At 52.5% G+C, this 24,585-nt stretch overlaps 1 protein-coding gene across 47 annotated transcripts in view; it reads left to right on the top strand.

Annotated features, from left to right (window-relative positions):
* The first annotated feature begins 1,391 nt into the window (after positions 1-1,391).
* CTBP2 (C-terminal binding protein 2) overlaps positions 1,392-24,585 on the top strand; it is a 173,262-nt gene continuing 150,068 nt past the window's right edge. For 13 of the 47 annotated variants that reach the window (XM_077947858.1, XM_077947847.1, XM_077947837.1 and 10 more), the window contains exon 1: positions 2,318-2,530. The gene's annotated coding sequence lies outside the window, so the exon portion shown is untranslated. Of the gene's footprint in view, positions 2,023-2,317; positions 2,531-2,617; positions 3,091-4,120; positions 4,205-10,361; positions 11,250-24,585 lie in introns of those variants that run through there. The other 34 variants (XM_028826989.2, XM_077947853.1, XM_015148416.3 and 31 more) reach the window with 20 other exon arrangements.

Raw genomic sequence — 24,585 nt, 5'->3', positions numbered from 1 at the left:
TGCCCTTGAGGCAAAACTGCTGAAGAGGGAAGCGCCCTGAAGATCAGTTTGTGGAGATCCAGGGTTGCCAGAAGAAAAGACAACCGTGAGTGCATGTGCGAGGATTCCTCTATGGAAGCGCAGCCCGGTGCGCCCCTCAGTTGGCCTGGCCAGGCCCTACGAGGGCCACGCGAAAACCGTGCGGCGGGATTCTTAGTGACCGCATTACGTGGACCTGCGGTCAAGAAAGGCCTGGTCCGCGCTGCCCTCACAGGTAGGCGGTCTTCAATCACGTTTTAAAATCTTGTTGAGTGATTAAGCTATCATCTATAGATAGTCCCGGCCCCTCCACTGCAGGTCGCTCAGGCCGCACCTGGTGCACTTTGGCAAACAAGCCCCGCGGCGGGCTGGGGCAGGATTTAAGAAATGTTTAATAAAGACTGGGAGGCCTGGAGCAACGCTCTTTGGGATGCAGAAAAGGGTCGCGCGGCTCAGTGGCCTCTCCTCCGGCCCCCTGGCCCTGGCTCTAAGTTTCCTCGGCTCTGCAGGGCTCGGGGCACTCAGGGATGGAGGAGGCCACACGGGGCGGCTGGGTTCGCGGAATGGCGGTCCCTGCGGCCTCCAAAGGCCGGACCCCAGACCCCTCCCACTCCTTTCCTGCTGGACATCTCAATCCAGTTCCTAATATCTCAATAGGGTTTTTAAACAAATCGATCTTAAGGGCTCAGTTCAGCCCACCCAGGGATTCTGGGAGGATGCACGCCGAACTCAGGGTAGTGAGAAGAGAGTTTGGGGGGCCCTGGGGCACAGGGAGAAGACCCCACACTCCGCGGCCACCAGCTCCCTTCCGGAGACGGCGCTCGGACGTCGCGGGTCACAGGCAGGGAATTTAGCCCAGGTGCTCATTGGGCCGCGAGCGGTCGCTGGGCCTGGTTCCCCAGGCTGGGTGTGCAGACTCCAACCTCGAGACGTCAGGACGGCGTGAGCTCCGGGCCGCCGCGCAAGCCTAGGACCCCGAGCCGCGGGCCCTCACGCTGCAGCGCGCCTCCCTCCTCGAGGCCCGGGGCTCTGACCCAACACAGGGCTTCTCAAATGCCCCTGCGAGATACAGGCAGCAAGAGGGAACCTTTTCTTTCTTTTCTTTTTTTTTTTTTTTAAATGTGTAAGAATGTTTTGCTTCTTTTAGGGCACAGCACTGCTGCAACTTGCAGCACAGAGGGCCCCTTCCCTGCGCACCCACAGCGGTCGCCGCCTCTCCGGCACGGTCTCCCGGATCTGGATTTGGGGAGCGCAAGTGCCCCCTGCGGCCGGCCCGCGCCTGACCCCGCGGGCCTGAGAAGGCAGAAGCGGCCGGTGCGGGGGCCCAGGAGGAAGTTGGAGCCCGGGGGCCGGGAAGGGGGCTGGTCGGCGCCGCTGGCTGGGCGGGGCCCCACGGGGCCGGGGCCACCCGGGGCTCGCGTTCCCCCACGTGGCCGGCAGCCCGGTACCCCACGTGGAAGGGGCGGAGGAGGATGAAGGGCGAGGGGAGCAGCGGACCCCGAGCCACCGCGACAGGACCCCGGCCCCTGCTACCGAGGCCCCCGCGCTTCCCCAGGGCCTCCCGGGCGGGGCCGGGCCAGGGAGTGCCCGCCGCGCCCGGCCCCTGGCCCTCCCGCCCGCCGCGCCTGTGTGCACTTTCGCGGAGCCACTAATCCCCCGAGAGAGCCGATTTGTAGTGAGGAGTATCTGGAGGGGGCGAGGCCGGCCCATGTGGGGTTGTGTCATTGGTTTGCAAAGAGAGACCCCGCCTTTGCCCCCCCCCCAAAAAAAGGAGCGAGGAGTGAGCGAGCGGCGACCCTCACCTCGCCTCCCGCCTCGCTCCTGCGCAGCCGGCGGGCACCGGGAGCTGCGGCCAGCGCCGCTTCTTTCCTTTCCTTTTCTCTCCGTTTTCCTCCTCCTTCCCCGGAGGAGAAAACAAATAAAGAAGAGCAAATAGCCGGGAGGCGCTCGGCATCCAGGACGTTCCCTCCCCCGATCCAAGTTGGAATTAGCATCCTCTCGGGGGTGAGCGCGGCGCGGGGCGGGCGCGGGCCGGGGACCCCCAGCGCAGCCCCCTCTCGGCGGGCGGGAGGGCGCAGGGCCGGGACGCGGGGGGAATTGGGAACCGGGTGGGCGGAGGAAGGGGGTGGGGTGGGTGGGGAAGTAGGAAGAGGCTCGGCGGCGAGGGGAGGAGGTGGAAGGGAAGGGAGGGGTAGGGTGGGGAGAGGAGGGGAACGGAGGGAGGGTGGGGAGGGCGGGAGGGGGAGGGGCGGGGAGCTGGAGAGATTAAGTTTTTGTGTGTGTGTCCCTGTGTGCGTGTGTCATTTTAAGGTGGCTCGGGAGCGGCCCGGAGGAGCCGGCGGCGGCCCGAGGAGCGAGGGACCGAACCGGGAGCCATGCCGCGCTGAGGGGGGGCCGCACAGCCGCCGCCACCGCCACCGCCGCCGGGTGGGGTGGGAGGGGCGGGAGCCGCCGCCGCCGCCGCCTCCAGGGTGGGCGCCTTTCGCCGTGGACGCCGACCGTCCGGGACGAGGTAAGGGGGGCCCCGGGGGAGGGCTGGGGCCGCCGCCGCCCCCGCCTCACCTGCGGCCGCGGGCTGGGGGGCCGCGCCCGCGCCTCACTGCGCCACTCAGGGAGGAGGAGGAGGAAGAGGGCGAAGGACACGGAGCCGGCATCCGAGGACATCTTTGGTCCGTGCCCCCGGCCCCGCGTCCCCCCTCAGCGACCGGGGGTGGACGCTGGCTCGGGGGTCCCCGCCCGCCCCCGCCACCGATTGCGCCCGCTGGCCGCCGTTTGCGCCAGGATTTTTGTTGTTGTGATGAGAGTTGATGAATGCGAAGTAGGCGGTCACCTTCCTTCCCATCAGGGTTGGAAAAAAAAAAAAAGAAAGAAACCCCGAGCGCGGCGGCGTCCAGAGGGCAGCGGCGGCGGCGGCGGCGTCTCGGCGACGGTTCCCTGGTCGCCCCCGGCTCCTGCTCCCTGAGCCCGGTGGGTGCGCGCTCGGGGGCCGCCGGCGACCCAGGCCGAGCGCGCGACGCGCCGCGGGGACAATACGGCTGGATCCCCGGGGAACAGGAGTCCGAGCGCGCCGGGGTGCGGCGGGCCTTGCGCCTACGAGGCGGGGGGGGCGGCGCGGAGAAGAGGGGTTCCATGGGGAAGTCGGGGCGCGAGCGGCTCGCGGTCCCCAGGGGCGCTGCCCCTGCCGGCGGGGGATCCCGCGCGGCGCCCCGGGAGCGCAAGTGAAAGACGGGAAAGGAGGCGAAGTGGAACCCTTTTGTTTTGCCGGCCCCGCATTGTTGGCTCCTCCGGGCAGCCGGGCCACATCTGCTGCCGCTGCCGCCGCCGCCACTGCCGCGCGGGGCTCGGCCCGCCAAAGTCGCGGCGGGGCGGGGGGCCTGGGCGGGCCGGGCGGCGGGCGCGGGCGGGGGCCGGGCGGGCCGGGCATTTCCTCTGCCCGGCCGCGCTCCCGCGGGCACCACTTCCTCCTCGCCCGCCGCCGCCGGGAGCCCGGCCCGCCCGCCTCCCCCACCTTCCCCGCCCGGGCCGCACTTTTCGGGTGGGGCGAATCAAAAAGAAAAAGTTTAGCAGGAGGGGCCGGCTAGGGCGCGCCCCGGGCGGCGGGGATCCTGTGCGGCGCGGGGACAGCCGGGCCGCCGCGGTCCCTCCTCCTCCCAGCCCTCCGCGGCGCCGGACGGCCCCGCGCGGCCGAGGGGAAGCGCCTTTCTTTCTCTCTCTCGCGCTGCCCCCAGCGCCCCGGGCGAGTTGGACAGAGGCGCGCGGGAGCCGGGGCGTGCCTGGGCCTTTCTCCGGCGGGAGGCCCAGCGGCGTGGCGGGTCGCCTGCAGCCCACGCCGCGCCCTGGGGCTCGGAGGCCGCGGGCCCAAGAGCTCAGCTCGGTCACCGCGGGCCGCGCCGAGACACACACGCGCGCACACACTCCCTCCCGTGGCTCGCTTTCCGCCGGCGACGACGGTCGCGGACACGGAGTGAGCGTGTGCGCGCGAGTGTTTGTGGTTGTCCCCCCTCCCCCCGCCCGGTACTTTTTCCGGAGGCGGCCCAAGCGGCAGTTGGCTGCAGAGGACCCCACGTTTAGGATTTTATAGGGAAGAGGAGGAATTTTTCGTAGAAATCCCCGCTCTGCGTGCTCGCGGTGGAGGCTGCTGGCAATGGCCTACGTCGTCACACCGGGCTTTCTTGCCCTGTCCGGGGTAAACAATCCTTCTGTGTATTTACCCCCTTTTTTCTTTAAAGATTGGAGATCGGGTTAAGTTCTTAGAGAGTCTGATGCGAGTGGCTGGAAGGATAGACAAGAGAATTCTATTCTATAAATATGCATTGGGAATTTAAAATGCTAAACGCCTTATTTGCAATTCTGTTGGATATTCTAGAGACTGGTATATTTTTATCTGACATGGATAATTTTGAGGGGACGTTATATTTTGGGGAAGTTTACAAAGTGATTCTTTCTGCCTTTCTAACTTGGGCGAAATATATCGACTCATACCACTCTTTCAAAAAAGATAGCTTTCTCTGCTAGGTGTTTGGGTTCGAAGACAGTTTAAAAATTACCTCGTGTTCAGTACCTAAGATTGCTGTTTTGCCTCGAGGGTTTTCCAAGTAGAAGTGGGTAGTTTTCGTGTACTTTGAGGATTCTGAGGTTTTTAACCTCCCCCCCCTTTTTTTAAAAATATAAATCTTTTCTATTTTGAAGTAATGAGACTTTAAAGGATCTTATTTTTATAATCACTTGATTTCAAAGGATACTTCTTACAGCAATTATAAAGTAATAGTCAAAATGCTAATTAAACATTTTCAGTCATAGCTGCTTTAATATTGAAACAATTTTTTTCTTTAGCAGAGACTGTATCATAGAGTTGAAACACTAAATATTCTTTTGTCTGGCATCAGATATCTGAACTGCTCTGACATTCTCCTGAAAAACCCCTAGTGCCCTTTTTATTGCCCCCAAAAGAAAAGTTAATGAGATGGTAGATTTCAAGCAAAAAAAGCAGGCCCTCTTTCTTGCAAAATATGCTTAGAGTTGCCATTGAAGTTGGATGTTAGCCGTGAATGCACTTGCCTTTAATGAAACCAGTTTAATCGTTCACACTTGATCAAGTATAACACGAGCAAACAAAGGAAATAAGCCAGCATATTTCTGTAGAGTGTAAGTGTTGATGTTGGGTCACCCCCTCCCCCCACCCTGCCCCCCGGTAAAAAGGAGAGAGGGTTGAAGGCAAAGGGAATTTATGGCGCTGATTGGTTTTTTGTGCCCCAGGGGTAGGGGACCCCAGTTACATCCCTTTGGAAAGCAGTTATTAGAGGGAATTAAAAGATCTTGGGTTTGGAGCTTGTTTTGAACCTGACTAGGTGGTTTGGGTTTAATTCTTTTTCCTGTTTAGAAAGATAAGGTAGAGTGCCCGAGTCCCACCACTCTTTTTTTTTTTTTAACCCCAACTTGACAACCCCCTCTCTAATTGTACCTTAATAAGAGTCTGCAGGTTGAATGCAGAACCCTGTGAGTTATTTACGGTTTCTCCTGGGAGCTTTGAAACTGACCCTTGAATGGGTGTTCTCCTGCAGGGAGGAGCAGGGTGAATTACCTTTTCTTAACTGATTTTAAAAAGCCTTATTGTCCCTAAAAATCATTTCCTTGCATGAGTTGCAATTTATGTGTGGAACTGTATCATCAATTCAGTGAAGAGAGAGATACTCGTAAAGTATGTCTCTCTAAAGTTCAGAAAGTAAGAACGTTTGGCTACTTAAAAACAAACACTAGTGCCATTGTAAAAACACACCAGTGACATACTTGGTGAGATATTTTGGCCTTTTGAGACTGGGGCACACCTGTTCCTGTCCCTGCCAAGTTGTGTGTGCTTTCCCTGCCATTGTTAATCTGGTCGTGTACACAAGATGAAACAGTAAAACTTGCTATCTGTATAATTATTAACTAGTTTGTCAGTTACCCTTTCAGAGAATAATCAATAACTTTGCTCTTAACTTTTAAAATTCTGGATATTTTACTTTGTAAGTCTGGAAAGTGTTTCAAAGAGAGATTAAATGAAACAAACAAACAGCAACAACAAATGACAAAACCAGAAAATCAACCTGCAACTTTTTAGTTTCTGAGTAACTAACGACAAGGTAAAGAAATGATGACTGTATGTAGTATGTACTGAACAAGCAGTGCACTGGATTTTAAAATGATATTTTTATTGCTACCATTGCCGTTAAAATACAAATGGCTCACACTATTTGAAATCCTTGAGATTCACGGATTGAAAGAAAACCGAAAAGGGGACACCTCTGAGGGAGCAGCCCTGCTGAGATCTAGCACCAGAATGCCATTTGCCAACAGTTCACTAACATCATGAATCATTTTTGAAAGCAAAGTTATACCCTTTGCACTTAACGCGTTCCCTCAATGGAAAAAATTTAAAGAGTTTACAGCAATGGTAGAATGGTGGCCCCAGTTGTCATTTTTTACCACTGTCATTTCCATAGAGAGGGGCTGTCGTCATAATGTATGTGCGTGCAGCCTGGGTCCCTCTGTTCATCTATCAGGGAAAAGCAGCAGCCCTAGTGTCCTGTGGCCCTGAATCAGGCCACAAATATGTATTCATACAGCTCATGGTGGGAAGGGACATTTATCAGTTGGGCAGGGCACAGCTCAGGTAATATTTCCACTTTGGGATGGTAGGTCTGTTACACAGGGTGGAACACATTTTTGTAGTAACTAAAAAATAGGAGGGCAGTTTGTCCCTGGAAAAAGAAGTATTTGTACTTAATGAAAGTGACCCATGTGGTGAAATCTCGGGGTGTCTTTTCCCCCAATAATCTTTCTGTGAATTGCTAGGTGAGGAATGCTTGTGTGAACTTTCCCTGCTGAAAACTTTTAGTGGGCACATGAAATGCTGGAATGAATACCTCTTAGAGACTGCGCCACCGGGGCAAATATCAGTTTTCTCCCTTACAGCTGGTAAGCATGTCCTAATTTACACTGCTGTGAGTTAAAGTTACAGCACTCCTGGAAAGAAGGGAAAATGCAAGGCATCTCCTCCCCACCTCATCTTTTGAAGTTAATTTTCATTCAAGTCTGTGTTTGATGGAATATGTATCAAAGACTTATGAAAGGGTTTTTCTTTTTTAATCCTATCTCAGGGTTTGGAAAATTATATTTAATAATTGCTAAAAACTTCAGAACCATTTTAAAGGTGTTCAGTGGCTCTTTTGATCATGATTTAATGGAGAGTATCCAAAAGCCATCAATGTGACTCTAATGATATTCACAAATGAATGTTTGGGCATAATCTGGAGTTTGCTTTTAGCTATCATTATTAATGTTTAAAGCCTAAATTATGGCTGCATTTGGGCATTCAGAACTTCGCCTGTGAAAAGAAGGGCTTTGCACATTGTGTAAAAAAAAAAAAGGGGGGGGATTCACAGATGAATACAGAATGTACAATAGGGAGAGAGCCAGGCCATTGTTTGTGTGGAATGTTGACCATGGGAGCCAAGGGTTAGTTTCGCCTTCATTCTTCTAACTGCTGGAGAACGCAGAAACTTCAGGAGCTGCGCACAGGATGGGAACCAGGGGCACATTCATCTGTCTTTGCCGGGCATGGAGATTTGGTCTGCCCCCTTTCCAGAGTTTTTCTTAGAAGGTGGTCTTTTCTGGACTGCTGAGGAACGTCGTGTGCTTTCTCTTCTCAGTAATCTGCTTTTCTGAGGAACGATTTTAACAGCAGATAGTAGAGTTCCTCAAGGAAAGTGTAAACAGACCTTTTCTACCCCCTCGAAATGTGATTTTAGGAAATGATATTCAACTTCAGAAAGGAGGCATCTTAAGTCACAGGAAGAAGTTGTGTTTATTTTTACTCCTCTCCTGACTTTAAAGTAGTCTTTAATCTGTTGGTAGCATTAGGGGGAACGCAGCTAAAATAAGTTTTTGCTGGATGTTCATGTTTTGTGTAGCTGCTGCCATTTGGGAAGAAGCTCCTCCCCCATTCACAAAGCCCTTCTCCTTCCACGTGGGAGCTGAGGTCCCAAAGTGGAACCAGCTCTATAGCTTAAGGGAGGTGCATTCCTGGCCCCTCACTTTTTAACCCTCACCTTAAGTGGAATATGTAGATAATATGGAGATCATTAACCATTTTTGGTGTCTGAAGCCTGTTCAGTTTTTTAGCAACTACACTCGGTGAGCACCAGTGGCAGTTTGCATGTATATGTGCCTAGTCCCTCCCTCAGTGAATGTTTCAGAGGTGCCCTGCTTTAGCTGTTTACCTAACTAAATGTAACAGATGGTTGCCTAGAGTTGGCTTAATATTCACAAAAATTGTGATGAAATCGTTGGGATCTTATGAATGGGACAAGTGATGATTTTGGTTCTGTAGAGAATTGTGACTTTTGTCCTAGGTAATAATAGAGGCTTCGTTTCTCCCAGAGATCGGTTGGGGTTTAAAGGATGGGAACCCTGAGTAGCTGCTGTTGTCTGCCCCGATCCTGGTGGTGACCAGTGTTGCCTTTGGTTTTTGTTGCCTTCTGTGAGTCCAGAAAAACCCTGGAGGCGGGGGTGAGGGGGAGAGGGAGGGCTGGACTTTTCATCCGTGGGGTTCTAAAAATCCTTCTCACTTATAAAATACAAAAATATGTACCTTCCATTGTATTGCTGATTTGTGCTTCCTCCAAAGCTCTCTGATCAGCAGAAATGTGCTTCTTGCATTAAAACAAATTCTTAATTATGACTAAAAGAAACTGTCAGCTGCCTTAAAGATTGTCTGGAAATAGTGGCAATATTTCTGTGTCTCATTCCAGCCCACGTTGTGGCAGAAGCCTGGAGGGGCCACGTTAAAGGATGTGTCACAGCGACAGTGTGTGTAGGTCTTCCTGCAGCACAAGCGAACTCAGGGCTTGTAAAGTCCAGCTTATCGTGGCTGTGCTCCAGCCATGCCTGAAATCTGGCCTCCAGCAATCTGTCCAGGCCCAGGACAAACAAAAACTTCATTATGGAGTCACGGAATCTGAGGAAGTTTCTCTGGAAGGAACCGAAGACCTAGACCATGGAGGGAGATCAACTCCTCTGGCCTAATGGGGCTTTTCTTTTTCCAAGATGGAATTTTAAAATCTTACCTATAAAATTAGGCTAGCAAAGAATTATTTTATAGGTGCATGTGGCCAGAGTCTAACCTGGAAATGATAGTGTTGTACCTGCCCCAGCTGTGTGTGTGGCAGGGGGAGGGTGGAGAGGGGAAATGAGAGATGAAGAGTTTGGAGGGGAAAACAGAGCATTCGAGGTTTCTCTGCTGGAGGGGGTGAAAGGCCAGGAGTTTGTGCACCTTTCCTTGTAAATGAACTCTAGCTGTGAGTTTATTCTTTTGCTGATGGATAGTCTTTAGTGCAGTCTGGAAGTGCAAACAAAGTCGGCTTATCCGCTGCTTGTTCAGGTCCTGGGAGGCCAAGGGAAGGGGTGGGGGTGGTTCTTGCAAATGCATCTGGATCCTGGACACCCCACTTGGGGTTGCTGCAGCCAGCTCCCAGGCCTGCCCACCTGGAGTACAGCCAGAGCCAGCAGCGGGCAGGGCCCGAGAGAGCGCTTAAAGCCATGTCTCAGGAACGGTTGAGGGAACTGAGAATGTTCAGCCTGGAGTGGAGACGCCCCTGGGGAGCCCAACATTGTCCTCCGTGTGGTCATGTGGCCTTACTCCGCTCGGAACAGGGAGGCCTTGCTGTTGGAGCTGCCGGGCCAGATGGGCTGCGTGGGCTTCTGGCACAGGCAGGACTTGGCTGACCATTGGCTCCCAGTGACGGCCAAGGCGCCGCAAACACCAGAGACCCTGATGGGAGACTCAGGCTTTGAAAGCACCTCCTAATGAGCTGGGGAGGATACTGTGTTTTCTTCCCAGTGGGAGTGACCAATAATCTTAAAAGTTTTTTCCCTTTCTCCAGACGTTCAGCTGTGGTCGGCACTCTGGATTGCTCTATCTGCCCTGCGGACTGGATAGAGCTAGAGGCTCAGGGTAGATACCCAGCTGACCCGACATTTCCTACCCATATTCCCTGTTCCCTAGTGTTTCAGGAGCATGCAGAGACAGACCTGATTCTTGTATATCAGGGCTTTCGGATTACGGAATAGAAGTCACACTAGGAGGGCAATCAATAAAGAGTATATTTTGCTATACAGATACCAGTATGCACATATAAGTGCCTACAAGTAAAATCTGGAATGTTTTTGATCTTAAAAACATTTCACAGTCATTAATCTTCACGACGCTCCTGCGGGCTGGGTAAATAGAGCAATTCCTATTTTATGCCAGGAAGAAATATTGAATTGCCTCCCCCACGTCATAAAGAGGCTGTTTTCCTCCTTGTTCCTGTGACTTGCGGTGTGGGGGGCCTGGGGCGCCGGGAACCCCTGCGATCAGCTCAGACTGACTCCAGGGCGACTTCCGGTGTCCTGCGCGACCTTCTGCTGCGGGGAGGGCCAGCCCGACACACCTGGCCGCCTTCTACCTGGAGAGGGCGGGGTCTCCTGCATTTCCCGGACCGCGGGGGTGCCCCACCCTGCTGCGAGGACGGGCCTCCTGGCGTCCGGGCTTCCGGGGTCCCGGAGTTCCTGGCTCCCGAGCCCCAGGTGAAGCCCCCTCCATGCCTGGGGTCCGCCCCTCTCCTCCCGGCGGGTGGACCTGGAGGCTCCGCCCCCGCGGGCCCGAACACCTGGCGCCGCGGCCCCGCCCCAGCTGTGCCCTCTTCCCCCCGCAGGGCACCTGGCGGCCCCGCCCCGGCCCCTCCGCGGGTCGCGGTACCTGACACCCCCGGGCCCCCCCACCTCGCGCCTCGCCTTTTCACTTGTAAATGGAGCCGCTTCCCGCCGCGGGGAAGTCGTTGAGAGGTGTGAGAATGGGCCCTGCCCCCCGTGCCCACTTCCTCCTTCCTCCCGCTGGCCTTTGTGCTGAGCTGGCCCGCTTGGACCCCGGGCGGCGGGGGTCCAGCTAGACGCCGCCTCAAGCCAGCGGGGTCGCCGGCGCCTCTCCGGTCCGCGAGGCACCGGCAAGGGAGGAGCCTCGAGACCACGCGGGACACCACGTTGGGCCCCTAGCCCGCACTCCAGGCTCAGAGCAGGGGCAGGGACCTGGTTGCAGCAGGTCAGAGCCGCCTCCACCCCGCAGCGGTCGCGGACTCCGGGCGCTCCAGACCTGGGGTCGTGGTGAGGTTCGTTGATTGACTGCGCGATGGTGGCTGAGTTGCAAGCAAACGGTAAACAGCGGCATCATTTCCACCAGACCGGCTTGGGATCTCGTCTCCTGGGCAGTGTTTGGGGGCGGCCACGGTTCGTGAATAACCTTCGAATCTGGGTGTTTTTCCTTGTAGTACGAATAGCGCAGTGGCAGTTGCTGTGGGAAACAGCGAGGGCCACTGAGACCTTCAGCAGAATTCCACGTCAAGGACGAGTGACATTTGCGCTCCTCTGCTGCGTTCTCTGCTGTTCACCCCGGCGGCTCTGACACCTGAAGCCTGGGAGGCTTCTGACTAGAGGTTGTCGGAGCGCTGAGTAGTAGGACGGTGCGGTCTGACCCGTTCCGTCTTGCACCCATCTTCTCCATGGAGGAATTTCTGCGTTCGCCTCTATGTTTTGCAGATTTAATTTGGTGCTCCAGAAATTTATGCAGCCATTCAAGTGCGCTGTACCTGTTGTTCAAGTAACTAGAGAACAACCATTTCCTGAGCACTTACTTAGTGTCTGGCACCAGTTCGCTGGGCCATTGTGTGTTGTTGCGTTTCATTTTCACGAGGTGGGGTGATGTCTGAGGAGTCACTTGGGGGACTTGCCTGAGTGGGTTGGGCATGACTCCGTGGTGGGAGGAGGAACTCCTTCCTGCCTGGGGTGAGCCTCTTTCCTTGCCCACCCTGAAATTAAAGGTTCAGGGGAGGAGCCGTCCCGTTTTCCCCAGGAATCAACTGAGCTTCTCAGATAAAGATATCTTTCTCTCAGGCCCAGACCTGTTTGATGAGTGATCATTTTGTTAGGAAGTCACAATCCAATGCCACGGAGCGGTTTCTAGATCATTTCCTGCTCTAGGACGTTTTACATTCACTACACTTTTGGAGAGAATCTTCAGAACAGCGTGGCTCCTGTTCAGAAGCCTGAGGCAGGCCCCATTGAATACATGGGTCAGACTCTCTGGATCACAGACTCGCTGTGTCCAGGCAAAGGCCAGACACCTGCCTTGAGATCGGCTCTCCGGGGCCGAAGCACAGGGCTGTCCTGGCAGAGGCAGAGGTGGTAGTTAGTCACTGTTTTACCAATGAAGAATCAGAGCCAGGGAGCTTAGGTAATTAAGTCTAGCTAGTTACTACCAACTTCACCTGCCTCTGGCTTCTCTGTGGCTGCCCGAGGCTGCTTGTGGCCTTTGACTGGGACACGGGAAATGTCTGGGGATGGCTCTGCCACGCTAACCAACAGACCTCTTCTTTCCTCCCAAGCTCAGTTTCTCCCTTGCCGTCATCTGTGTGTCTGATGCAACATCACCCCCCCCCCGCCGCACTCCAAGAGCGCAAGGGCACACTCTCCGGGGGTTCTGTGTGTGGCTTTCACAGTGCTTAGGGCTTCATGTGGTAAAGTTGGATTTAGTGGCCAGGTAACATTTTATCAATAGGTAAGACTATCAATAGGTAACACCATGTTTGTGGTCTGGGATGGCATGATCGCAGCCGCCCTCCACCCCCCACCTCCCTCCCCAACTCTGGTTGCCTCTGGCTTTCAACTGGAGCCATGTGCACACCTTAAATAGGATCTGGTTTGTGGGTTCCACCTTGGGGAGTTGGGGGTCAAGAGACAGGGAAGATGCTTAGGATTTCTCCTAGCTGGGAGTGTCTATTTGCACCACTCCTGTGAAAAGCGGGGAGAAACTGGATTTTGCCGGATGAACTTCCTTTGGGTCGCTCCCCTGCATTTGTGTGGTGTGAGCCTTAGAAAGGAATTTGAATTAATACTCCTGAACAAAGGGAACAGCCTTCTTTTCAAAGAGGCTATCAGAGAACTGAAAGGGAATGGCACAAAGTTGGGTGTGTCTTCAAATCCAGAGACCAGCCCTGCTTGGGTGAGCTTGGGTGATGAACTCACCGGGAGAGTACCCGGGGCAGGTGATGCGGGAGCTCCCAGGCTGACCTTGGCTTTCTGAAGAGGGTAAGGTCCCCATAAGGTGGAGGTTTTCCTGAAAAACAGGCTTTTCTTTATAAGATTACCTTCCTCCTCTACAACCCTTCTCTTCTTTTTGTGAACACGTGTGTGCTTGTGAGCACATGTGTGTTCTGGAAATCTCGGTCTTCACTGGGGCTCCAGTGGGGCCAGGGGTGGTGTCCCTCTGCCTCCATCTCGGCCTTTGGGTTCTGCTCTGTCTTGTGGATGACTCAAGGAAGTGCTGGGAGGAGTCTCTTGACAAATCAGTCATGTGAGGCTGGTGTCCTGGCTCAGCTCCGGCTTGGGTAGTGATTAGAGGCTGCCTATTTGAAGTCCTCCCTGCAGTCTTTAAACAGGTCTCCATTCTGCTTCACTCCACCTGGAAGAGGGTGGTGGGGCCAGGATCATCCCCCGGCCAGCCCTCTCCTCTCTTGTGTTGCCTCATTGGGACACTGAGAAGGGGGAAGCTGCTTTCTCAGAGGCTGTTGCTTGGCAAGTGGACATGGCGTCTAAGCATGAGAATGACTGCAGCGTGCAGGTTCCCGTGAATGGTCATTTCCTGCGAGCCAGGCCTTGTGAGTGGTCTTCCAGAGCCCGTGTCGTGTCTGTGGTGTGTCCCCTGTCCTGTTCCAGGTTTCAGAGATCCTTTGTGCTGGGCAGAAGATCCACCGAGCTGGCATCCAGGTTCCTCCAGCAAAACACGGCACCGTGGTGGACCTGCCGCAGCTCTGAGGCCAGCGAGCCGGTTTTCCCCTCACCCTGTTTCCCAGCCCTGGCATCTGCAGAGTGTCCGTTCTCCTCGCTCCTCCACGGCGCGTGCTTTTCGCTCAGGGTTGAGGATTCATTTTCCTCCACTTGCACACATCCTTCTCATTTCTCAACTAAGCCCAGGATTAAGAATGAGGCTTCAACTGACAAAAGCCAGGAGGGTCACAATTGAAGTTGGAATTGTGTCTGCAGCAATGTCTTCCTTGGCGTTTAAGGAAGGCCTCGAAGAGTGGGGCATTTTTTTCTATCCTAAGTTGGCCACATGGCTCCAAATAGTGGGCAACGGAAGACGCCTCTGGTGAACGGGGGAGTGTCTTAGCTGAGGATCTCATGTCCGCAGAGGATGAAGGGAGGGGGGTTAGGACTCAACCCAGTTGTGCTTTTGGGTCCCTGGTTGTGTCCCAGCCAGGCCTGAGAGCTTAGAAGCAAGTCCCATATGTTACTTGACCCCTCAGAATAGTCCTTTAAAATATTTCTCGGCAAGGAAGCTTCTTGTCAAGGAGTTTTCTTCCCCAATTCTCTTTGTCTTCTAGAGCAGCAGGCAGGGGGGGAGGGGAGCCTGGGTTCGCTGTGGTTAGCGGGAAGGGGCTGCAGCAGCACTTGGACCACCTTCGTGGTCACGCCTGTAGCTGAGACTTTTGCAACCTGGTGGTTACTTGGCATGTCAGGGGCCTGGCTCAGATCCAAAGTTTTGCTCTAGGGGCCCCGGCAGTGCACTTTAAAAGTGCTGAGCTAACTGCTGTGCTCACTTTGGTGGCTGGTGACAAGAGGTCTCACTGGAAGGTCGTGAATGTCATTCTTCCTTTCAAACACTGAGGCTGTGTCCAAGGAGAGATGGGCCTGCCCTCCTAGAGCTTAGTAGAGGCAATGAGATACAAGGGGGACAGACTGTTCAAGGAAGTGTGGCAAAGAAGGGATGGAAAGAAATGCTTGACTTCTCTCCCACTCTGGGAAGCCTTTGCAAAGGGCTTCAGTTTCTGAATCTGTAAAATGAGGGTAAGGAGAGGGTGTGTTGTAAGGATTCAGTGAGGTAATGTTTATAAAGCCCTTAGAACGAGCCTGACATATCATATGTGTTTGTTAAATTTTTTTTTTTTTTTGAGATGGGGGTTTCACCACATTGCCCAGGCTTGAAGTGCAGTGGCACAATCACAGCTCACTGCGGCCTCGACCTCCCGGGTTCAAGCAATTTTCCCATCTCAGTCTCCCAAGTAGTAGGTGGGACTACAGGTATATGGCACCACACCTGGCTAGTTTTTGTATTTTTTGTAGGGATGGGGTTTGCCATGTTGCCCAAGCTGGTCATGAACTCCTGAGCTCAAGCAATCCTCCCTCCTTGGCCTCCCAAAAGTGTTGGGATTACAGGTGTGAGCTGCCAAACCTGTCATGGTGCTATGTTAAAAATTCCTGGAAGATGTCATGCCCTGTGGTAGGGAAGGGGAGTGGCTGGTAGGGCTGGCTTAGTTTGGGAACAGCCATCTTCTCACTGATTCCTGGGGCCAAAGCAATGAACTGAAAACTGTTCACAAGGTTAATTTTAGTCTGTGGGCTGTTACTGCGTATTAGGTCACTCCAAGAAATGCCCAGTAAAATGTTTACTTTCTATTTAAGACCTACTTTCTCTTCCTGGAGAAGGAAGAAAAAACTGCCTTACCTGATGGGCAGCCAGGGTGGGGGCCCAGAGCCTCCTGCCCCAGCCACCCTGCCCAGGTGGAGCCTGTTGAGAAGGGTGGCTCAGGTTTGAATTCTCCACTTTTGAGAGCTCAGTATCATCTTTATAGAGTACATAAAACACAGTGAACATGGGCATGACAGGCCACATTCCGAAGAGCATATTTGTTCAGGAAAAGGAACTGCGTCTGCCCTTCCCTCTGTGCACATAGTTCCCTTCATAGCTCCCTTCACCCTTCCAGGTCCCTGAGGAGTGGGTGCATTTGCCAGACAGTGACCAGGGCTGTCGACTTGCTTGGTGGCATCCTGTTTGGTTTCTTGTGGGTGCTCGGTCAATAGCAGCTGTGGTAACTGGACCAGGTGCAGCTGGGTGGCAGATTTGCTGGGAGTGTTTGAGCATGTTCCTGACCCCAGGCCCTGGCAGTGGGGTGGTAATTAATCATCTCCTCCTAGGATGTTCATTCACAGATACTGACTGAGCACCCACTAGGGGCCAGGCGTAGTACGCATGTGCGTGGAGCATCACCGAATGTCTTCCAATTGAAATGTTCAAATATTCTTTTCTCCGCCCAGCCAGTGTTAACTGCGCTGTGCTTCTGTGAGGCTACAGGTGTGGGTATAGGTCATGGGCATGAAATGGTAAGGTGGGATAAGGAAGGTGCCTCTCCAGCAGTTTGTCATCTTCAGGGTGTGCTGGTCATTTCATGGACCAGCAGTTTCTTTGGATTCAACTCATGCCGTTAAAAATCTCACTTGGGGGCCAGGTGGGGTGGCTCATGCCTGTAACCCCAGCACTTTGGGAGGCCGAGGCAGATGGATCACCTAAGGTCAGGAGTTTGAGACCAGCCTGGCCAACATGGTAAAACCCTGTGTCTACTAAAAATACAAAAAATTAGCCAGGTGTGGCAGCATGCACCTGTAATCCTAGCTATTTGGGAGTCTGAGGCAGGAGAATTGCTTGAACTCTGGAGGCAGAGGTTGCAGTAAGCCAAGATTGGGCCATTGTACTCCAGCCTGGGTGACAGAACAAGACGCTGTCTCCAAAACAAGGAAAGAAACAAAAAATTCACTTGGGGCCAGACATGGTGGCTCACGCCTATAATCCTAGCACTTTGAGAGGCCGAGGCGGGCCAATCACCTGAGATCAGGAGTTCAAGAGCAGCCTGGCCAACATGGCAAAACTCCATCTCTTCTAATTGGTTTTGGAGAAATTGGCTTTGCAGATTATATTTTAGTCTCTTCTAGAAATGCAAACATTAGCCAGGCGTGGTGGTGTGCACCTGTAATTCCAGCTACTCGGGAGGCTGAGGCAGGAGAATCACTTGAACCTGGGAGGCGGAGGTTGCAGTGGGCCGAGATCGTCCCATTGCACTCCAGCCTGGGCGACAAGAGCGAAACTCTTTCTCAAGTTAAAAAAAAAAAGTGTTACTTGGGAAAAGCAAAATGGTCCTTGAAAATGCCCTTGGGAAACCACCCATGCTGGAATGCAAGGGCATCTCAGTTGGCCAGGGACCAGGGGTCTGGGGCCGGAATGTCATATTCCTCATTTGCAAATCCTGGAGAGTGCACAATAAATAAGATGTGAGTGCGTGTGGGACGTGCTCCCAGGCTAGCTGTTTGTTACCATTATTTTTATTGGGGACGGTGGTACTGGTGGTGGTGGTGACAGTAGGATTCATGGCAATCCCACTAGTTATGGTGGTGTGAATGTCATTGAGAAAGACAAATCCTCCCGTCAACTCTGCCTTCTTCCTCCTAGCAGGGAGTGGCTGTTTGTGCCCTGTTTTATCAGGAGGGAGCAGGTAAGTGCTAGCATCCCTCTCGCCTCCTGCCCTGCCCTGCCCTGCCCCAAAGGACAGCAGATACCTTTAATATTAGGAAGCTTGGGTGGGCTCGGTGGTTTTCACCAGTGACTCAGTCAGTCCCCAGAGAGGGTTGGGGGTGCTCAAGAGGATGGCTTCTGGAACAGGGTGGGTCCCCAAGACACCCCTGGCCAGGAGTCTCCTGAGGGCCCCCCTTCTTCCCAAAGGAGAAGCCCTAACATCTGTATTTTTAGCCACCTCCTCCAGGGGGTGCCTGATGCAGCCAGCCCGAAACCTGCCAACAGCAGCACACAGACTGGCTTTCTTCAGAAGCAAACCACTCCCCCAACACACACCCACACACTCGAGTCTGGTTATTGAACATTTGGCATGAAAAATGGTTGAAGGAAGATTTTATATAACTGAAATAACCCACTAAATTGTTTGAAACTTGGAATATGGATTTCTGCTGTACTCATCCTCATTCTTTGAAAAGGGATTCTCCACCCTCCAACATTACCAGGCATTCCTAGGACAGCAGAGAAATGTCCTGGGTGTCTGTTAAAACTGAAGCCGGTTCTGTATTCAGATGCACTTGACATTTCACCCTTGACCAGGCAGCAGTGTGTATTGAGATGAGGCTGGGCAGTGTCAGAGCATACCTGCTAGAGAAGAAATTGGTTGTGCAGATTATATTTTAGTAAAATCTGAACCGCTCAGTGAAGCACACTATTACAATCTGTGTACACACAAAGAGGGATGCCACGGAGTCGATGTTTTTAACACTGGCCCATGTGAGCGAGAACATGGATCAGCAAAAGGTGCATTTACCTCCCTCTGCAGGCAAATATGCTTAACCTTCAGGAGCGCCCCTGAGGCCCTCACTTATGCCTCTAGCCTGTTTGGTCATGATGCAAGCCGATTTGGGAGTGATACCTACCGTTTTAGAACTGAGAGTGAACCTGTTTTATGGCAAATCCTTTTTATCTTGATCGGGGCATTTATTAATTAGTAGGCTTCAGCGAGGCTGATAACCTGGCTTGTTTCTGTTTGCAGAGGTACTTTGTCATACATTGGCTTATTTTATTTTTAGCAACAACCCTGTTGTGAGGCAGTGATTATTTCCCACTTGAGGAATTGGCAAGCCGCGTGGACGGGACTCACAGTTAATTAATGATCGAGCGAGATCCGAACTGGTTCTCCTCCACCAGTACCAGGCTGTCTAGAGAATGGTTGTGTATTCAGATAACCCTATTCTAGGGATGAGCGGTGTGTACAAATTTGAAGGCCAGAAGGGAAGCAGGAGAATCCAGTTTCAAGAGTCTGGAGCCTTTGGCGGGAGTCCCCCGTGTTGAAAGGTGAACTTGAAAGAGTATCCATGGGTGTCCTTAGATGAAGAAGGATTTAAGGGACTCTTTTTGCCCCTTGATACAAGGTTTGTAACTGGGGTCTGGGGCAGAAAGGAATTGCTCTTCTTGGTTTGAGTGACTGCTTTCTGGGGAGCATCTGGGTGCTTTTTGAATTGCATGCAGAGCCATTTACGGTGAGAGAAATTATGACCTGACTAGTTGGCCCAGGGCTAGGTGTTCTGGGGCTCTGTATTGAGACCTCTATGCAAGGAGCTTATCTGCTTGAATGTGGAAAGTGACTGTCTTTGGGGCCCTGGCAGTTTCTTTTGGGGCCGCTTTTGGACTTGAGTTAGCAAAGAAATGACATTGTGATTTATGCTGTTTATGAAGAATAGCATGCCTATCTGTTTTCACACAGACATCTTAATAGAGATTAAATACAAAATAAAGTGGAATGCATGAGCGGGGATATTCCCATAAGCAATATTGTAGTTTTAGGCAGTGTAATTATGTTTTGTACACTTCCCAATTAAGCAGTTATGCATTACTGGAGAAACTACCTTGTGGAGATTTAGAAAAGCTTTAGAATTTAGTAAATCAAATAAAAATAGGTACACAATATTTTAGACACAGGATTTAAACATGTTACATGGTGTGATAAGGTAACCCAGTTTGCACTCATTTGCCAGAAAATAATGCAGTGCCACTGAGGTGAATTTTTTTTTTTGTTTTTTTGTTTTTTTGTTTTTTTTTTGAAACGGAGGCTCACTCTAGCCCGGGCTGGAGTGCAGTGGTGAGTTCTCGGCTCATTGCAACCTCCGCCTCCCAGGGTCAAGCAGTTCTCCTGTCTCAGCCTCCCGAGTAGCTGGGATTACAGCACTCCCAGCTAATTTTTGTATTTTGTTAGTAGAGACAGGTTTTCACCATGTTGGTCAGGCTGGTCTTGAACTCCTGACCTCAGGTGATTTGCCTGCCTCGGCCTCCCAAATTGCTAGGATTATAGGTGTGAGCCGCCACGCCCGGCCGATTGAGGAGAATTTCTTCTTCTGAACATTGCCTGTGGAATCAAGGTGCACCCCTACTGTGTGCAGGATGTCTTGGAGGGCTGCCGGGCTACAGGGAAGAAGAGCAACAAGGGTTTATGTGGAGTTCAGCTAAACAGTGGTGGATTTCTGTGAGCTGGGGTGGGCAGAGGTGGCCACATTAGGTTTGGAGTTAGGCTGAAGGGGGTGTGCTGAGGCTAAATGTGGGAGAGGGAACCCAAGGTAGGAGCCTTTCAAGCTCCCGTGTCCTTTCAGCTCCCATGTCCTGGCCACTAAACTACGGGAGGTAAGGGAATGATTTTCCCTGAGTAAACTGTCTGAAGTGGAGCTGCGTCTCAGGGAGCCTCTGCGAGCATGTGCGTCACAGAACCCTTCCTCCTGGTGTCTTCTGGGGGTTGCTGATTTTGAGGAAGCCTGGTGGGGTGTGTGCTGGCTCAGCCCCCCCTCAGTTGCAAAGCTCTTGGGGGCTGCAGAGGGATTTCACAGTTCCCTGCATAGGGCAAGTCATTTAATTTTATCATTTGCTTCTTGAGAAGGATCAAGTTTTCAAAATCCTACGTAGAAATAATTTATATACAGTAAAACACCCTTTAACGTGCAGTTCTGCAAGTCTTGACAGTCGAGGCATAGCCACCGGGTGGTTGCGGAACCATCCCATCACCAAGGAAAGTTCTCTGTGCTCCTTTGGAGTTCATGCCTCCCTGCCCCCCACTCCCAGCCCCCAGCCACCACTAATCAAATCACTCCTTTTTGATAGTAGAAGGACCAGCCTAGGAAGTGTGAGGAGTTTGGTGAATGCTGGTGTGAGACGCCAGTAATTTCCAGGACATTTGTAATATCCAAGGATTATGCATGAGTCCCAGGGGTGCTCTGGTCACAGCAGATGGACTTGGCTTGGATGACACCCCCCTCCCCAGTGCCATCCTAGGGATGCTTGAGACTCCAGGAGCTTGGCTCGTCTGGACAGGTCGGACCAAAACCCAGTCACTGCAGTGTGAGTCTTGCCTGAAACCGGCAGATAACCACCTCCTCTGCAAAGTAGGCAAACCGCTCCCCCAACCCGAGAGTGGGCAGGGCAGTTCTGGGCCATACTTGCAGGCCCTGGTGCATCTAAGGCCATGCCCCCTGGGCTCCCCAGGGACACGCACACAACAGCTGCCTCTCCACACCGTGTCCCACCAGCCCCTGTTGGAAAGTGCCCGGGAACAGGTGCCTTTTCGTCCACCATAGCCGCTGGCTCCAGGTCCAGAGGGACTGTGAGTGACTGCCAGGCCATGCTGCTTTCTCCTTTCTCTGTGGGGGAGTGGCTTTGGAGGGAGCCGGGCAATGTGCTTGTGTGTTTGCCGTGTGCTCGCTGTGTACTTGCTGTGTGCTTGCCATATGCTTACTGTGTATTTACTGTGTGCTTGCCATGTGATTACCGTGTGCTCGCTGTGTACCTGATGTGCATTTGCCATGTACTTGCTGTGTATTTATTGTGTGCTTGCCATGTGATTACCGTGTGCTCGCTGTGTACCTGCTGTGCATTTGCCGTGTACTTGGTGTGTGTTTATTGTGTGCTTGCCATGTGCTGACTGTGTGCTGTCTCCCTGCTTGCTGTTCCGTGCTCCTGTGACTCCTGGGTGGTCAGGGGCAGTTGAGTGCCCTCAGGTCCCCATTTGTTTTCCTGAAGGTAAGAGGCCAGTCAGGACGGCCACCTTTTTGTGGTCAAGAAGGCTGGTTTGTGGAAAACCCAGAGGAAGGAGAGCTTCTGAGGCGGGGAAGGTCAGCTGCCCCGGAGGCTGGTGCCGGCCCGGAGGATAGACGGCCACGTTTGCAATCCTGGGCTCCATTCCCAGCCCCGCCAGCTCCTTGTGTGTCAAATAGGATGCTAGTTCCTCTCACAGGAGGAGGTAATGAGAAGGCGCTGGAGGCTGGTGCCCAGGTGCCCAGCAGAGGAGGTGCTTGGCAGGAAGTCCCATTGCACTCTGGGATATGAGCTGCCACTGACTCATCGCCTCATGGTTTTTGTTTTTATTTTTATGTTATTTATTTATTTGTTTGTTTGTTTATTTATTTTGAGACAGTCTCACCTGTTGCCCAGGCTGGAGTGCAGTGGTGTGATCTCGGCTCACTGCCACCTCTCCTCTGCCTCCCAGGTTCAAGCGATTCTCCTGTCTCAGAATAGCTGGGATTACAGGCACTCTGTCAGGCCTGGCTAATTTTTGTATTTTTAGTAGAGATGGGGTTTCACCATGTTGGCCAGTCTGGTCTCGAACTCCTGACCTCAAGTGATCCGCCTATCTCAGCCTCCCAAAGTGCTGGGTATGCAGGCGTGAGCCACTGCGCCCAGCCACTTCATGATTTTTAATATTCTTTTTTTTTTTTTCTTTTTTTGAGACAGGGTCTTACTCTGTTACCCAGGCTGGAGTGCAGTGGTGTGATCTTGACTCACTGCAACCTCCACCTTCTGGGTTCAAGCGATTTTCCTGCCTCAGCCTCCTGAGTAGCTGGGATTACAGGTGCCCACCGCCATGCCCAGCTAATTTTTGTATTTTTTGTAGAAATGGGCTTTTGCCATGTTGGCCAGGCTAGTCTCGAACTCCTGACCTCAGGTGATCCACCCACCTTGGCCTCCCAAAGTGCTGGGATTACAGGCATAAGCCACTGCACCCGACCCTTAATATTATTTTCTTTCAGTTGGGAGAAACTTGGAATGAGTCTTAGAATTTGTGAAATTGTTAAGTGGGGATCACTGCATTTGCTGATTTTCTGGTCGTTGCCTGAAATGTCCTTTTGGAGCTCATTCTTTGTCCCCTTCCCTCATCACATCAGTCAGGCTGAGGGCAGGTGGAAGCCGCAGTGATCGTGATTGGCCAGCCCTGACTGGCGTTCCCGTGATCTCGGAGCATCTTGTGTGCATGCATTTGCAGTATGAGAAAACCCTTTGATGTCTTTGAGCTCAGACCAAATGTGACCTTGATTCCTGGCCTGAAATTAATGTCTAAGCATTCTTGGCTTCTTCTGGGTGGTCGTCTGTGAATAAACTGCCATGCAGTGAGTATGATGGAAACGTACCCGCCAGGACATAGCTTACCAGATTTCAGCGGGGCTTCCCAGTGTAGTGTGAGGACACTCGGGTGCATGGGTTAGTAGCTGAAAGGTGGGTGGACACCCCAGCGTGTCCTCCTTAAGGGTTCAGGGACAGTTCAGCAAGGGTTGGGGAAGGGGTGTGCTAGACGCTGAGTGGAAGTCGCAAATGTGTGTGGCCACCGGTCTGCTTTCGGATGGTGATGAGAACAAAGTTCTTTACTGTCTGGAAAGGTGATCTGGGGACCTTTTCACAGGTCACCAGCCACCTGTGTTCTGTGTTGTGCAGCTGTGAGCACAGTAGGGCCGCAGTGGTAGGCAACCACAGGGCCTCTTGGTGTCCTGGATACAGGATGCTTTCCCAGGACCCTTCTGGGGCTCCACATCTATCTCCACACTTTGGGTGGGAAAGTTGCTTCCCTTGGGTGGATCCAAAAATTCCAGCTGACTTCTTGGAGGGAAGTGAGTTGAGAGCCCCTCCAGAGGTGCGTGTTCAGGTGAGTAGCTTGCTATTACGTGCCCAGGCCCAGCTGGCCTAGACTGGAAGCTTCCACAGTCAAAACAAAAAACAAACAAAAAAAAAACAGGGGCTGATGAACTTGAACAGTCAGAAAAAAACAAGGCAAACAGTCTTTTGGGTGTGTGCAGTATTAAATCACTTTGAAAGGGGACCACTTAAGAAAATCCTCTGCCCTCATTCAAGAATATTAGAAATATGTTAATTTGGTGGAATAATTATTATAATAGTAGCTACCATCGGGTTTTTTGTTTTTTGTTTTTTTTTGGACTGTCACCCAGGGTGGAGTACGGTGGTGCAATCTCTGCTCACTGGAACCTCTGCCTCCCGAGTTGAAGCAATTCATGCCTCAGCCTCCCGTTTAGCTAGGATTACAGATGTGTGCCACCACACCTGGCTAAATTTTGTATTTTTAGTAGAGACGGCTTCACCATGTTGGCCAGGCTGGTCTGGAACTCCTGGCCTAAAGTGATCTCGCGACCTCAGCTTCCCAAAGTGCTGGGATTACAGGCGTGAGCCACCGCGCCTGGCCAATAGTAGCTGCTGTCTATTGAGTGCCAGGAATGTGCCAAGCAGGGAAGATGCAGATGTATTTGGTGGATGCGTAATAGTAATGGCTAATGCGCCGCTCACAGGCTGGACACAAAGTAGACTCAGAGAACTTCAGTGACTTTCCCAGGAACACACAGCTCTTGGGCAGCTGCTATATGGAAACCACAGGGACTCATCAGAAGCCAGTTCCTTTGCACAGTTAGCTGAGTGAAGAGACGGGCGGGCACAGCTATGTTTGGAGTTCTTAAGTTCGTCATTTCGCACCCGAGAATCAAGGTCGCAGGGTGAAGCTCTGTAGTTCTGGAGCCTGAAAGGCAGTTGACATCCTGGCTGGAAACATACATTTTTATTTTACATTTATTTGGGTAGTGGTTTGCTGGTCTGATTTTTGTTTTGTTTTGTTTTTTTTAACCATTTGGCTTGGAGAAATTTTCCCTTTGGTTATGGTAATTACCCTTTCCTGGTAAGTAAATTGATTACAGCGGCTCTTTCCAATCTTGCACGTTTGATTATCCATGAGCCTCCTTCTGCCTCTTAATCTTATTTTTAGCACAGTCCTTGAAACCTCTGTGTGAAACTGTCCATCTTCCGCTGTTTCTGAACTGCCGAAGGTCATTTTCACCAGCCCCATCAAACGCGGA

This window comes from Macaca mulatta, chromosome 9, assembly GCF_049350105.2.
Source record: "Macaca mulatta isolate MMU2019108-1 chromosome 9, T2T-MMU8v2.0, whole genome shotgun sequence".
Lineage (NCBI taxonomy): Eukaryota > Metazoa > Chordata > Mammalia > Primates > Cercopithecidae > Macaca > Macaca mulatta.
Note: the sequence above shows the minus strand (reverse complement) of the source record. Positions and strands in the feature narration are given on the sequence as shown.